Source organism: Nomascus leucogenys, chromosome 14, assembly GCF_006542625.1.
Source record: "Nomascus leucogenys isolate Asia chromosome 14, Asia_NLE_v1, whole genome shotgun sequence".
Lineage (NCBI taxonomy): Eukaryota > Metazoa > Chordata > Mammalia > Primates > Hylobatidae > Nomascus > Nomascus leucogenys.
In genome coordinates this window covers 6375723-6386701 of record NC_044394.1, presented here as the reverse complement: position 1 = coordinate 6386701, position 10979 = coordinate 6375723, and positions in this window count along the sequence as shown.

Below are 10979 nucleotides of genomic sequence, written 5' to 3'. Positions count from 1 at the left end.
GCCATTTGCATGCCCAGGCTGTGCTGAGCCCTGTTCGCTGTCCTTGGCACCCTGTCCCTGATCTGGGATGGCAAAGCAGGCAGGTGTTCTCAGATGGCTTCTAGGGATCCAGCCACAGATGCCTCTCCCTGTCTCCTACCCTAAGACTCACTTCTGTTCTATCTGCCCCCTGGAGCTTCATTGATTTGTTTGTTTGTTTATTTATTTATTTTCTGAGACTCTAGCTCTGTCACCCAGGCTGGAGTGCAGTGGCCTGATTTTGGCTCACTGCAACCTCCGCCTCCTGGGCTCAAGTGATTCTCCTACCTCAGCCTCCTGAGTAGCTGAGATTATAGGCGTGTACCACCACGCCCAGCTATTTTTTGTATTTTTAACAGAGATGGGGTTTCACCATGTTGGCCAGGCTAGTCTCGGACTCCTGGCCTCAAGTGATCTGCCCTTTGGCCTCCCAAAGTGCTGAGATTACAGGCATGAGCCACCGTGCCCAGCCTTCTTCATTGATTTGTTCATTGCCTACCCATGAATTCAGCATGTGGAAGAAATGTTAATACTTTGAGGTAGACAGACTAGGCCACACAGAGAGCTGGTTGAGTTTCCCATCAATGGAGGTATAAAGATAAGTTGGACACGTGGTGGGGCACCCAGATCAGTTGTCCTTTTCTCTTAATCACTTCATTATTTTTCTAAGAATGGTTGATATGGGTAGGCTTTGTGTCCCCACCCAAATCTCATCTTGAATTATAATCCCCATAATCCCTGCTTGTCAAGGGAGAGAGCAGGTGGAGATAACTAAATCATGGGAGTGGTTCCCCCATGCTGTTCTCGTGATAGTGAGTGAGTTTTCACAAGATCTGATGGTTTTCTAAAGGGCTCTTCTCCCTTGGCTCAGCACTTCTCCTTTCTGCTGCCTTGTGAAGACGATGCCTTGCTTTCCCTTTGACTTCTGGCGTAATTGTAACTTTCCTGAGGCTTTCCCAGCCATACTGAACCGTGAGTCAATTAAACCTCTTTCCTTTATAAATTACCCACTCTTGGGCAGCTCTTTATAGCAGTGTGAAAACAGACTAATACAATGGTCATTATGAAGGAGTAAAGCAGGACAGAAAATTACAAATAAATCATCTCAAATGCTACCATCTGGAAAGAAAGCTGTCTCTTAGTGGATAAATAGATATATGCATGCATAGATGATGTTATAAACATGATGGAGAGATGGCAGATAGGTAGAATGATAGATGGTCAGTGGTTTTTAATCCTTCTGGAATCACAGACCTCTTTGGTAATCTAACTATAGCTTGACTTCAGAACTCCCTCACCAAAACAACACATGCATACACATACACAGAACGCAGCTTTGCACACAGTTTTAGGGGATTCATGAAAAGCTGCTGCCACAGAATGATTGATGATCTTTGTGTAGTTCCATGAAAAGGTATATTTAATTTCATCATAGAAACAAAGAACAACTCAGCAAACGTGGAAACCGTGTTATAGTCATGCAATATATTCACAGCTAGGAGCAGCTGCCACATTGCCTGCCCTAAAGCACACACACCACACCCACACCCACCATCAAACGAGTGAACCAAGCAAAACCAGCTGCTCTGACCTTTTCCATGAATGTATATTTGCTACTTGTTCATTCGTTCTGTCATCTGCTGGCACTTGCTCTCTAGAAATGTGAAAGGTCATGAGCTCATCCAGGACCTGCTATCCTCCCTGCATTTAGACAGCTCCTACCCACCTGATGCTGGCCTGTCTGATGATGATGAGCCTCCCAATGCCAGCCTGCCCCCCGACCCGCCACTCCTCACTGTGCCTCAGATGCACAGTGCCTGTGACCAGTGGCTGCAGGATGCCTTCCACATCAGCCTCTGAAGAGCTGGGGGGCGGATGGGCACGCACCCATGCAAAAGGCTCAGAGACTCCCCCTTCCATAAGCCCTTAGACTGCAGTGCTGGTGCCCTCCCCCATACTGCCTCACCTCACAGGAGGGCCAGGCACGACTTGTATCTCTCAAATGCAAAACTGCCAACCCCTTTCTCCTGTCTTGGGTTGGCTGGCACTGGGGTGGGCACCTAGGGTATCGTCTCTGCCCATGGCACTGGGCCTCCATTTCTTCCACATGTGTGCACCTCCAGCTTGGCCAACCCTCAGGCTGGCTGTGAGGCCCAAAGCATCTTCCCTTCCCCTTGGAGTCTCTAGGATTGGGATGAGTGCCTGGCTCCCATCTCCTTCTCCCCTTTGTAGCTATTGGCAGCTGCTGGCTCAGGAGCATCCCACTTCCAGGCTCTGGGTTCCACTCTCAGGGAAGGGCTCCAGGACCCATCCCTACATCCACCCACAGCCAGGAGGGCCAAGGTCCCACGCTAGATATTTAAATTTAGAGGCTGGCTTCCAGGGTACATAGATAAATACTCTCTCAGAGTCAAAAAAAAAAAATGCGAAAGGTCAAAAAAATGGATAGAGAACGTTTCCAACTTAAGAGCATTCTATTGGCTATTTTAAATTATTTTCCTGTGAATTGGAGACAGATCACCATTTGAATATTGGGACAAAGCAGTGTGGTGTGTGAGGAAAAGCCCAGCTTCACCATTTCTGTGACCTTGGCAAGTTACTGTATTTCTCCATTTCTTCACCAACAGAATGAGTGTAATGACATCTTAGTGTTATGACACAACTAAATGAGACACAGTAAGCAGCTGACACAGTAAATGCTCAGTGCTAGTGGTGGTGGTTATAATAATCATAGTCTAGGCAGCTTAAAGACAGTAATAAATAGGAAGTGCTATATTAATGCTAATTCCCTTAAAAAGCAGTGTCAGTCAGTGTTCTGTGGGCACACAATGTGAGAACTATTGGGCTTTTTAGCAAGTTAACATAGGATGGGAAATAGTGCTGTGGCCAGCTTTGAAAAAATAAAATCTGCCCAACTCCCTCAGTCTCTTCATTCTCCTTGAATACTTTCTTTTTTTCTTTTTTTTTGAGTCAGTCAGAGTCTCGCTCTTGTTGCTCATGCTGGAGTGCAATAGCGTGATCTTGGCTCACTGCAACCTCTGCCTCCTGGGTTCAAGTGATTCTTCTGCCTCAGCCTCCTGCGTAGCTGGGACTACAGGCACACGCCACCACACCCAGCTAATTTTTGTATTTTTAGTAGAGACGGGGTTTCACCATGTTGGCCAGGATGGTCTCGATCTCCTGACCTCGGGATCCGCCTGCCTCAGCCTCCCAAAGTGCTGGGATTACAGGCGTGAGCCGCTGAGCCCAGCCTGATTCCCCTTGAACACTTAATATACTGGTTTCAGACTGGCCAGCACCTATGTTAATTTACAATTGTTCTGTGAATTTACTGTTGTCCTGCTCTTGAGGATAGGGGAATGTTCATATGAAAAAAACCACTCAGTTTGTAATTTTACATCACCCTTCTCTACATAAAAAAATTCACAGAAAAAGATAGTATTTGACCTCTAATACCAATATCCACGTATTCATTAATAATATTGGATTATTAATCACCCTTTGATGTTACTGGTACTACCAGATGCACAACCCTTGAAATGGCACGCAGAGTTAGTGTCACCTGTATAAAGCACAGAAACTAAGTCCTTAAAGTGCCCAACTAAATCAATGCTTCTTTAACAGAAATGATTTCCTTTTTAAAAAAAAAAAAAGCTCAGTAACTCATCATTCCCACTTTATAAACTACTCACTGATTATCTCTTTATTTGTACAAGGCTGAAAGCAATTTGTGCTGTGTTTCCTTTTTGGATAATTACTTTTAAAAATAGAAATTGAAATTTACTAATGATTTAGGAAGTATCAACTATCATTAGTTGCCAGCAAAGCTAGGCCTGGTTGCGACTACTTGGAGGCTGAGGTGGGAGGACTGCTTTGAGACCACAAGTTTGAGTCCAGCCCAGGGCAGCATCGTGAGACCCAATCTCTAAAAAGAAAAGAAATATATGCCAGCAATGTAATCTTTTTGTTTGTTTGTTTGTTTGAGACAGAGTCGCCCAGGCTGGAGTGCAGTGGTGCGATCTCGGCTCACAGCAACCTCTGCCTCCCGGGTTCAAGTGATTCTTCTGCCTCAGCCTCCCGAGTAGCTGGGACTACAGGCGCCTGCTACCACACCCAGCTAATTTTTGTATTTTTTTGGTAAAGACATGGTTTCACCATATTGGCCAGGCTGTCTTGAATTCTTGGCCTCAAGTGATCCACCCACCTCAGCCTCCCAAAGTGCTGAGATTACAGGCATGAGCCATGGTGCCCAGCCCAGCAATGTAATCTTTTTTTTTTTTTTTTTTTTTTTTTGAGACGGAGTCTCGCTGTCGCCCAGGCTGGAGTGCAGTGGCGCCACCTCGGCTCACTGCAAGCTCCGCCTCCCGGGTTCACGCCATTCTCCTGCCTCAGCCTCTCCGAGTAGCTGGGACTACAGGTGCCCGCCACCACGCCCGGCTAATTTTTGTATTTTTTAGTAGAGACGGGGTTTCACCGTGGTCTCGATCTCCTGACCTCGTGATCCGCCCGCCTCGGCCTCCCAAAGTGCTGGGATTACAAGCGTGAGCCACCGCGCCCGGCAGCAATGTAATCTTAACAAATTATACAAGGTGTAAATTTAAAAAGCTTCTGCATTTATGTACTGGATGCAGTTGCTGCATGACTTTGTACTATTCTGTGAGCAGCACTTCGTTCTATGAACAGGAGCACTACCTGGTAGGTGGAGCAGTTTCTGTTTCGCTTTTTCTTGCCTATTCCTAATGGCTCATAATGAGACACTACCCCTTTATGTCCAACTGTTTAATATGCCTCAAGTCAGATTTCTTTAAAACATATTCTAACAATGGCACACATTGATTTTTCATTTGGCCCCCGTCTGGAGGGCAGCCAGTAACTAGTAACTGGGTTCAGCAGGGCACTGCTGTCCACTTTTAGGAATCAGTGGTCTCTATGACAGGGAAAAGGAGAGAGTACTGAAGCCACCACTCCTGGCCTCATGGCAAGGCGGAGACTAAAAGAAGCTTAAAACAATGCCGGGTGTAGGAGCTCATGCCTGTAGTCTCAACGCTTTGGAAGGCTGAGGCGGGTGGATCACCTGAGGTCAGGAGTTCAAGACCAACCTGGCCAACATTGCAAAACCCTGTCTCTACTAAAAATACAAAAATTAGCCAGGCGTTGTGGCGGGCACCTATAATCCCAGCTACTCGGGATGCTGGGGCAGGAGAATCACTTGAACTGGGGGTGGAGGTTGCAGTGAACTGACATCGTGCCACTTCACTCCAGCCTGGCCAAAAGAATGAAACTGTGTCTCAAAAAATAAATAAATAAATAAAAATAAAACATAGATGCTGGAATTCTATTTCATAGTTGTCTCATATATATATGTGTATATATATATATGTGTGTGTGTGTGTGTATATATAAATATATATATATATATATATATATATACATACACATGGAGACAGAGAGTGAGAGTGAGGCTGGTGGCTGGGCGCCGTGGCTCATGCCTGTAATCCCAGAACTTTGGGAGGGCAAGGCGGGCACATCACGAGGTCAGGAGATCGAGACCATCCTGGCTAACACAGTGAAACCCCGTCTCTATTAAAAATACAAAAAATTAGCCGGGCATGGTGGCAGACGCCTGTAGTCCCAGCTACTCGGGAGGCTGAGGCAGGAGAATGGCATGAACCCGGGAGGCAGAGCTTGCAGTGAGCCGAGATGGTGCCACTGCACTCCAGCCTGGGTGACAGAGCGAGACTCAGTCTCAAAAAAAAAAAAAAGAAAAAAAGGAAAAAGAGAGTGAGGCTGGAATACAGCTCCCTGCAGACTCAACCTCCTGGTGCCAGACTAAATTTCTGTTCTTGTTGTTGAAACAAGGTCTCCCTCTGTTGCCCAGGCTGGAGTGCAGTGGTGCGATTTCAGCTCACTGCAGACTCGACCTTCCAGGTTCAAGCAACTCTCCCACCACAGTGGTGGCATGGGACTACAGATGCACATCACCACACCAGCTGATTTTTGTATGTTTTGTAGACACAAGATCTCGCCATGTTGCCCAGGCTGGTCTCAAACTGCTGAGCTCAAGTGATCCACCCACCTCAGTCTCCCAAATTGCTGAGATTACAGGCATGAGCCACCATGCCTGGCCTATTTTTTCTTTAGGACTCTGGGAACGGTTATATTTAGTGTGTGTATGTGTGTGTGTGTGTTTTGGAGACAGAGTCTCACCCTGTTGCCCAGGCTGGAGTGCAGTGGTATAGTTTCAGCTCACTGCAACCTCCACCTTCTGGGTTCAAGCAATTCTCATGTCTTGGCCTCCCGAGCAGCTAGGATTACAAGCACCCACTACCATACCCAGCTAATTTCTGCGTTTTTAGTAGAGACGGGGTTTCACCATTTGGCCAGGCTGGTCTTGAACTCCTGGCCTCATGTGATCCACCCACTTCAGCCTCCCAAAGTGCTGGGATTCCAGGCATGAGCTGGGATTACAGGCACGCGCCATCATGCCTGGCTAATTTTTGTATTTTTAGGAGAGACGGGGTTTCACTATGTTTGTCAGGCTGGTCTCAAGTTCCTGACCTTGTGATCTGCCCACCTCGGCCTCCCAAAGTGCTGGGATTACAGGCGTGAACCATCGCGCCCGGCCTTTTTTATATCTTTACTCTCTCCATCAGGTAGTTCCTTCTCCCATGCTGCATTCCTTAACAAGGCAACGATATTCAATGAAAATCCTGCCAACTTGCAGAATCTGGTGTGGTTGGACAGTGACCTCCCTGGTCACGGGTCATCTGCTGCTGCTATATTTAGGATGGCTGCTCCTCCAGGTAGTTTTTCATTTCCCCTACCCCTCAAGTATGCCTCTGTGGTTCCCTGCCTGGAACTCCAGCCACGATCCCCTCCAGCCTGAAACTCCCCGCCTGGAACTCCAGCCACAAGTCATTCAGTAAATACTTCTTGACAGGTGTTGTCCCTAGGTTGGGGAGACAGCAGTGAGAAAAGAAGCCCAAATTCCTGCCTCCGTGGTGCCTACATTCTAGTAGAGGAAATAGACAACATATTAGTCTAGGGAAAAGGGCCATAAAACACAGCCAGTTAGGGGCATGGCATGATAGATACGTGTGTGCTGGTCTAGCTAAGGCATTCAGGAAAGACCTCTCTGATGGGATGACATTTGCTCAGTGTCCAGAATGAAGTGGGGAGAGGGTTAGGCCATGCAAAGCTCTAGGGGAGAGAGAAGGCCCTGGGGCAGCAGCGTGCCTGGTATTTGAAGAACCTTGTGTGTGGTTTTAGGTTCTATTTTAAGCGTGGGGTGATGTAAAGAAGGGCACAGTTCCCTTCATCCTACTCTTTCACTTCCCATTAGAAAGTGAGCTCCATGAGTGCAGGAGTTTAATCTCTTCTGTTCGTTGCTGTTTCCTAAATACTCAGAACAATGCCTGGGACACAGGAGACACACCAGAGATGTTGGTCTAATGTGTCAATGCGCATCGTGAACACAAGCCCAGCATGCATAAGAGATGTGCTGTATGTCTGGGGTCAGCCAGAGGAATTTATAACAGAGGAGAAAAAGTAAAATTTAAAACCTGATGCTAGGTCGGGCGTGGTGGCTCATGCCTGGAATCCCAGCACTTTGGGAGGCTGAAGTGGGTGGATCACATGAGGCCAGGAGTTCAAGACCAGCCTGGCCAAATGGTGAAACCCCGTCTCTACTAAAAATGCAGAAATTAGCTGGGTATGGTAGTGGGCGCTTGTAATCCTAGCTGCTCGGGAGGCCAAGACATGAGAATTGCTTGAACCCAGGAGGTGGAGGTTGCAGTGAGCTGAAACTGTACCACTGCACTCCAGCCTGGGCAACAGAGTGAGACTCTGTCTCCAAAACACACACACACACATACACACACTGAATATAACCGTTCCCAGAGTCCTAAAGAAAAAATAGGCCAGGCATGGTGGCTCATGCCTGTAATCTCAGCAATTTGGGAGACTGAGGTGGGTGGATCACTTGAGCTCAACATTTTGAGACCAGCCTGGGCAACATAGCGAGATCTTGTGTCTACAAAAAATACAAAAATCAGCCGGTGTGGTGATGTGCATCTGTAGTCCCATGCCACCACTGTGGTGGGAGAGTTGCTTGAACCTGGAAGGTCGAGTCTGCAGTGAGCTGAAATCGCACCACTGCACTCCAGCCTGGGCAACAGAGGGAGACCTTGTTTCAACAACAAGAACAGAAATTTAGTCTGGCACCAGGAGGTTGAGTCTGCAGGGAGCTGTATTCCAGCCTCACTCTCTTTTTCCTTTTTTTCTTTCTTTTTTTGAGACCGAGTCTCATTCTGTCACCCAGGCTGGAGTGCAGTGGCACCATCTCGACTCAGTGCAAGCTCTGCCTCCCGGGTTCATGCCATTCTCCTGCCTCAGCCTCCCGAGTAGCTGGGACTACAGGCTTCCGCCACCATGCCCGGCTAATTTTTTGTATTTTTAATAGAGACGGGGTTTCACTGTGTTAGCCAGGATGGTCTTGATCTCCTGACCTCATGATCTGCCCGCCTTGCCCTCCCAAAGTGCTGGGATTACAGGCATGAGCCACCGCGCCCGGCCACCAGCCTCACTCTCACTCTCTGTCTCCATGTATAGAAAATAACTAAAAAAAAACCCAGATTCTCGAGCTCCACTCCCAGAGTTTCCGATTCGACAGGTTTAAGGTGGAGCTTGAAAATTCACAAATTCACATTTCTAGCAAGTTCTCAGGTATTGTTGAGGCTGCTGGTCTGGGAACTGCACTTTGAGAATCACTGGCCTAGAAAGACACCTTAAAAGACATCAACTGGTGCCAGGTGTGGTGGCTCATGCCTGTAATCCCAGCATTTTGGGAGGCCCAGGAGGGAAGATCACTTGAGGTCAGGAGTTCAAGGCCATCCTGGCCACATAGTGAAACCTGGTCTCTACTAAAAATAAAAAACTTAGCCAGGAGTGGTAGCATGCACCTATAATCCAAGCTACTCAGGAGGCTGAGGCAGGAGAATCGCTTAAACCCAGGAGGCAGAGGTTGCAGTGAGCCAAGATCGCTCCACCGCACTCCAGCCTGGGCAACTGAGCGAGACTTTATCTCATAAAAAAAAAAAAAAAAAAAGACATCCACTGGTACATAAAGGTGAGCCTTTGTGAATCAAATTTGGTTCTCCTTGAGGTCTCCCCCTAAGGGAGGAAGGGAAAGAGTCCTCTCTGTGGCATTGCACATGGTGGAACTAGTATCCCTTGTGTATTATTCTCATTCCCTTTGCTTGCATTAAACTTCATTTCCCTTTCCTTTACTGATTATTTGTCATTTCATCCTCTGTCCAGTCTCCTCTAAAGGTGAGTGTTCTCCAAGGTCCAGGATCTCCGCTATTTTCACCTTAGCATTTTGCCCTTCAAGAATCCACCCACTTTTCTTTCTTCTTTCTTCTCTCTTCTTCTCCTTCTCCTTCTTCTTCTTCATCATCTTCTTCATCATCATCATGTAATAGCTGACATTTATTTCAACTTCCTATGTTCCTGGTAATGTACAGGACTTTACATAAGTATCAGTTAGGATGCTGCTTTTGGTAGCAATGAGCAGAAAACTCAACTGAAAAAAATAAGGGCTGGGTGTGGTGGAGCGTTCCTGTAGCCCCAGTTACTTGGGAGGCTGAGGTGGGAGGATCACTTGAGCCGAGGACTTCAAGGCTGAAGCGAGCTATGATCGCTGCACTCCAACCTGGGTGACGGAGTAACACCCTGTCTCAAAATAAATAAATAAATAAATACATGAATAAAGAAAAATTTCATCTCACATATCCAAGAGTCCCAGCTAGGGCAGCTGCGGGGTTGGTTGACAACATTGTCTCAACATTGTCATCAAGGGCTCCTTCCTTCTTTCTACACCACCTTTCTTGGCCTGTTAGCTTTGTCCTCAGCGTTGAGTCCCTCGTGGTCAGAAGATGGCTGCAATGCTGCAGGCATTGCACCCAGTCATGATACTGTCTCTGTCTTTTTAAGAGCCAGGAAGCCTTTCCTGAAGGCAACCTGCAGATCTCCCCCTCACATCTCATTGGCTAGAGTTAACTTGCACGTCCACCTCCAATTGCAAAGAGAATGGGATTCGCATGCTGGTTACTCCTGAGTTGGGGTGGATCACCTTCTCTGAGTACTTGGCTGTCATTTGGACTGAGCTGGCAGTCTGCTGCAGGGAAAGAGAAGGGAAGCGGGTGTTGGGTGATCAATCAACAGCTGTGCTCTGGTTATCCACTGCTGTGTAGCGGCCAAGACAAAGTTGATGAAAACAACAGCCCCGGTCAATTCCATGTGAATGTCTGAATGTAACTTTACAGTCTATGTATTTAAAACCATGTTTATTTCTTGTTCCTCAAAACCAGCTCTCCCCTGTGTTGGGGAACAGCTCCACCACTGCATCATGGTGACCTTGCATGTATCCACTTAGGCAGAGTCTTGGCAGAACGCCTCATGGTCTTCCTGGATGTGGGAGGCTGGGAGGCCTGTGTACAGAGCCACTGTGAGGAGATCTTCTGTTCTCCTCCTTATCTCTCCTGGGAAGCTGTCATGAGACAGTTTCTCATGTCTTGGGGGTTCTGGTGACGCGGAGGCTTTCTGTCCCGGCTTCCTCAGAATAGAGCTTCTAGGATTAGCATTTCAGCAATGGAGTATCCCACAACTCACACTGAAGTCATGTGGGTCTTTGTTTTGGTGTCATACACTTGGTGGTATGTAGGACAAAGATCACAGGAAGCTGGCACATTTATTCTTTTTGCTGTCTCCGTAAGTAATAAACTCTCTAAATCTTAAAGTAGCTCCTTGTAACTTGACTGGTTGACTCAGAATTTGGCTTTGGCCTTGATACCCTGCACCTCCACACTTCTGTCATCAACAGAGTGTACACAATAAATAGTCATTGAACACATTCGTTCTTCCAAGGCTGAAAATCTTGAGAGATCCCTTACCCCTTTCCT